We start from the raw sequence: 6,007 nt of genomic DNA, 5'->3' as shown, positions 1-6,007 counted from the left end.
GTACGAAATACTAATTTTTCAGGTGATATTATAAAAAAAAAAGATAAATAAAAAAAAAAAAAAAAATCTGAAATGCTTCATTTCTTGAATATGAACTAGATTCTGTATATTCAAAGAAGGAAGTCACTGGGGTCCACACCAACGCTTGTTGCGGTCCAGGTTTGGACCCCGGTCCACCATTTGAGTACCACTGGGATAGGGAGAAAGGTGACATGCAGGCAGATAATTAGGGTCGCAACCCTGGGAGCTAATCACAAGCAACCTCTCGTTGTGAGAAAAGAATGGGAGATTTGTGTTGTGAAATGCTGAGTGCTGTAAAGTGCTGATGCCCTGTGCTGAACAGCACACACCTATACAGGGTAACTACACAGTTAGCCCCAAGGCTGCGGTGGACCCTGAGCTACGTCGTGCCTTGGTGCTGCTACTTTGGGCAAAAATCGGTCATTTTCAACTCACTTTTGCTAATAGGTAGAGACAAAAATAAAGGAAAAAGCACTTGCATCAGAAGTTGACACCTTTCTACTTACCTATGAGCGTGTTTGCAAAGAGGTAGAGCCTTTTACGGCGTCATGGGAACAGGTTGAAGAGAGGTCATTTTTGGCTGTTTTTTCAGGTCACTTGAGTCCATGACTGCCTCACCATTCGCCTCATGCACTCGCCACCAGCCCGGTGACTCAGAAATCCACTGTGTGGCAACTGTGTTCTTGCGAAGGCTGATACATATGGCATTCTCGCCAAAATCAAAGATGTAAAATTTGAAATCAGAGAGCGCCTTGTGAGAGGTCCGTAGCAGGCTATCAATAGGTCTGCTTCAGAGTCTTCTAGCAGCCAAAGGGTTAAACTGTATGGGACAGTATTTCTCACAGTAAACATGCTAAAAATCACTTATAAACCATAGGAATAGCTGATGCTGTGGGAAGAGGAAATATATACAGTAATCCTCTGATTATCCGACGTAATAGAGCCAAAGGCATGTCCAGATAATGGCTCCGTCCAGATAATGGACTTCTCCCCTGGCCCTCCTTTGTACATAACCTGACTTTGAAAGCCAGTATAAAAGGCCACTACGGTACATCATACAGCACTTGTTCATGTTGCTTAACGCTACTTTGTCTAGTCAAGCAGACCTATAACCCACAGCCAAGCAGTTACCATGGTCAAGCAGACTCATCAGCCACAGACAAGCAGTCACCACTGCATGGCTATACCCTGCAGTGACCACAATATTTCCACTCGGACACAAGCATCATGTCCGGATAAAATGGAAAAATGTACGAATAATGGTTTCAAACAGCCAGATCACTGTGTCTGAATAATGAATTTTCCAGATAGTGGCTGTCTTGATAATAGAGAGATTATCGTTTCCTGTGAATTTTTGAAATAATTTCCCCCCCAAATCCATGAATATGTGAACCCACGAATAGCAGGGATTGACTGTATACATATTCCCAGTGCTGGGCAGGTGCGCAAACACTGGCGCAAAGCGCAATTGTGCACCCTTGCGCTCCGGTGATATTGTATGCGCATTGCACACCTCACGAGACCATGCGCAATTTTGTGCTTGCGCACATGAAAAGGCAGGTGCGCAAGCGGAAACTTAGTTGCTCTTGCACAACTAAAATTGCGTTTGCTCACCTGCCCTGTGGTGCGCAATCCAAGGGACACGTGGTCTTCAAGGGGACACGTGGTCTTGGGAGCTTCCCGCATGGCTGGACAAAGGATGGGGGAGGCTGGGGCGGGTCGGAAGGGTGGGTTGGTGGGGGAAGGCAGGAGGGAAGGGGGTAGTAGCATTTCTTAATATGCTTCAACATAGATAATGTATTTTTAATATTTTTTAAATTATTACTATTAGTAAATAATAATAAATATACATTATTTATTAAGATTAGCATGTGCAATTCCTTACAAAAACCATTAAAGCATATTATTCAAATCAAATATCCACAGCCTAATAATTTATTAGGCTGTGGATATTTGATTTAAATACTCTGTTTTCATGATTTTTTATTTTTTTTAACGAATTACATATGCTATATTATATCTATATTGAATTATTAAATAAAATGTCTTGACAAGACAAGAGAGAGAGAGAAAGAGCATTATTCTGAGAGAGAGAGAGAGAATAAATACGGGAATGGCAAAGGAGCGTCCCTTTGAGTGAGGAGATAAGGCATAAACTTCGTCCCTCTTGCCTCTCTTATTCTCCATTCCTTCCCTCCTCTCTCTTTTATTCTCCATTCCTTCCCTCCTCTGTCAGAGAGAGAGAGAGAGTTGATGATACATCACCTGATCTTTGCCAGTGCTTTGGTAAATATAGGCTGTTTTTCCCAGACAATGACCTACTGTACCTCAGTCACCACGGGTGGTGGGTAGGTTGCTAATTTAGTAATTTATTTAATTATACCAATATATATTTTACAGTAATTCCCACAAATATATGGAAATGATTTGCACTAGCGCTTTGCGACATTGCACAAGCTAAATATTAGATTGCGCACTTGCGCAAAATACAAATAATAGAAAATGATAATAATAAATAAAAGTAAGTAAGTAGTTATGCTGTTTTATTTAAATATCTCAGTATTTTTTCTGTAATTCCCAAAAATATATGCAAATGGTTTGTGCTTGCGCTTTGCGACATTGCGCAAGCTAAATATTTGTCAGATTGCGCATTTGTGCTTGCGCAAGGTAGTGAATTGTGGATTGCGCTTTGCGCTTGCGCAAGGTAGTGAACTGTGGATTGCGCTTTGCGCTTGCGCAAGGTCCTTCTTCGTTTGCGCTGCCCACCACTGCATATTCCATTATAGGCCTGTCTCATCTGCATTGAATGCCTGTCAGTTACAAGCACAAAGAATATTATTTATTAAAAGTGAGAGTGAGATGCTTTCATGGATATGAGTAGAACCGAAAGCAGTGACTAGCTATGTAATTTATGTAACACAAAGGAGACAGGTTGGTGCCAACTGTGGGCATATTTACATAAATCCATCCATCCATCCATCATCCAATATACATTTTATTATTTTCCACTGAAGGAGCTATAGGCATGCATATAGCACAGAGGCAAACGTAGGTGCCTGCAGAAGCTCCATTATGGCAACAAAAGGCGCAAACTCCGTGACAAACTAAGTACGCACCAACATCGGTCAGCTTAATATCTGCGACTGAGGTGGAGCAGACAGCGACTTTTGTTTTGGTGGGGATCATCAGTGGCATGGGGTGTTGTGGAGACTGGTGGGAAGTTTGAAATTTGTGGCTTTATAAAAAACAGATATTGCTGTAATTTGGCCAGATTTTTGCATTGTCAGGTAACAACCTGTGTCAGGTAATGCTGCATTGGATGAACTGGATTACTGTACTGTATACTGGAATAGACAACTGATTTGTAACAAGGATTCACTGTACCATTATCAGTGGAGAACAGGAGGGAGGGTGGGTTGGAGTGATGGGAGGGAGTAGTGATGAGTGAATCTGTTTTCTAGGATGGCTGCAACAAAAACTGTCTCCAACTTTCTTTAACCCTTTGTCTATAACATTTTCCATCAACTAAAGACTCCATGCCGCATTACCCTGGCATAAAACTTCACACTTGCCCTCCATCTCCAGCATTCAGCACAGCCAAACACCTGAGACGACACCTACCATGAAGATCCACTGAGCCCTGTTCATTGCTTGCGATGAACAGCATGAACAAAATCCTGCAACCACAGCCTGGCACACCTTCCTCCAACACCTCAAGCCAGTCTACGCCACCTATGATACAAGAATTTATCACCTCCAGTCATGAGGCCGTGACTTTTTCCCAGCTGACGGTGGTAAAATGCAGTAGGACATCAAAACAGACTGCAACAAGCCACCAGAAGGAGCCCACGGAGGAGTGTACATGGTGCAAATGAGCTCCGGGCGGAAATGGCTTATGTCCACCCAGGCCACGTGCCCCTATGACACGGAACTCACCCTCTGCCACCACAGCAGGAATACAAGACTACCTGCCGGGCGAGCAGACCAGGGTGGAACTGTTTCTCCAGTTCCTAACAGCACTCCTGAGTCGTCCGATAGCCGCTCATCCTCCTACAGGAGACGGCCGATAGCTGCTCACCCTCCTACAGGAGACGGCCGGAAGCTGCTCTGGAGGAAACTAGGAGATGGCCTGAAGCCACTCCCGCCTTCGTCAATAGACAGCCTGAAGCCGCTTGGAAGGTGCCCCTCGGAGAGACAGCCTGCAGCTGCTCACCCTCCCACAGGACATGGCCTGAAGCCGCTCACCCTCCCACAGGAGACGGCCTGAAGCCGCTCGGAAGGTGCCCCTCGGAGAGACGGCCTGCAGCCGCTCACCCTCCTACAGGAGATGGCCTGAAGCAGCTCCAGAGGCCAATCAGGAGATGGCCGGTAGCCACTCCCGCCTTCATCAGGAGACGGCCAGAAGCCACTCTGAAGGTGCCCCTGGACAGATGGCCAGTGGCCGCTTACCCTCCTAAAGGAGACGGCCTGAAGCTGCTCTGGAGGTCAATCAGGAGACGGCCGGAAATCGCCCCTGCCTTCGTCAGGAGATGGCCAGAAGCCGCTCGGAAGGTGCCCCTTGGAGAGACGGCCTGCAGCCACTCGCCCTCCACAGGAGATGGCCTGAAGCCGCTCGGAAGGCACCATTCGGAGAGACGGCCTGCAGCCGCTCACCCACCTACAGGAGACAGCCTGCAGCTGCTCCAGAGGTCAATCAGGAGACAGCCGGAAGCCACTCCCGCCTTCTTCAAGAGATGGCCGGAAGCTGCTCTGAAAATACCCCTGGAGAGACGGCCGGTAGCTGCTCACCCTCCTACAGGAGAAGACCTAAAGCTGCACCGGAGGTCAATCAGGAGACGCCCAGAAGCCGCTCCCGCCTTCATCAGGAGACAGCCAGAAGCTGCTCTGAAGGTGCCCCTGGAGAGTCAGCCTGTAGCAGCTCTACCTTCCTGCAGGAGGTGGCCGGTAGCCGCTCTGAAGGTGTCCCGAGACAGCCATGGCCAGTAGCTGGGCCCTACCACCAGAGATGGCTTGAAGCCGCTACTTCGTCAGGTGCTGAGCCCGGTTCACCTACACACGACATAGAGGGGGCCCCCAGCCTGGAGGAGTATTGGAGAGGCCCTGTGACCACCACCGGGCTCTCCTCCCTACTGCCAGTGAAGACACCCCTGACGGACCCCGATGCCGGCCGACGCCACAGCTCACTCCTGACGATGTCCCCGACCTGCAGGGACCGCAGCCTCCCGACCGCCCCTCAGACTTCCGGGTGGGACCTCCCTGCACCCAGACACCAGAGATCCTCATCCTCCATCAGGCGCCTGACTCAGAAGTTCAGGCGACTGTTCGGCCCCAGCCCAGAGGGCCAGACTCCCACCCCAAGCCCAGAAGCCTTGGGCCCCTATGCCCCCAGCAGCCCCAGACGAGAGAGGATGCCCCTATGCACTGTCCCCTGCCCCCAGGACCTAGCTGTCCCTGGCGGATCCCAGCCCCATCAGTAGCGAGGCTGAGACTTCGCCGCCCCCCCTGCGCCTGACTGTGACACGTCCGACCTGACAGTGAGTGAAAGTACAGTAAACACAAGCAGCATACAGACAGTGTAGGAGTGACAGAGTAAAGTGGGCCGGTGGTTAGAGCATAAAAGAAAGTGGTGGAAAAGACAGTGCAATAGTAGCACAGTGAAGGACGGACCTACCATAGTGTACAGTGCTGCCATAAGACAGTGAATATCATACATATGCCCCTGAGTTGAAGTTCCAGTACTGCTAGCTCCACCCGGGTACATAGTAAAGTAATGTAAAAGTGATCTACAGGCCAAGGTACAGTGAACACTATGCAACAGTGACATCATGTCTCGATAAGGTCACGTTTAGGCCCAGTATAAAATATTAACGCTACCTTGGGAAATTGAGACAACCACCACTACCGGCCTAGGAAATCTAAACTCCCCCACCAACATAAGTGTCTAGCTCAAGTGTCGTTCATCCTAACCAATCTGGTCCTGTACAGT

Source organism: Coenobita brevimanus, chromosome 57, assembly GCF_032717465.1.
Source record: "Coenobita brevimanus isolate Jiangsu-jjx chromosome 57, ASM3271746v2, whole genome shotgun sequence".
NCBI classification, from domain to species: Eukaryota; Metazoa; Arthropoda; class Malacostraca; order Decapoda; family Coenobitidae; genus Coenobita; species Coenobita brevimanus.
Note: the sequence above shows the minus strand (reverse complement) of the source record.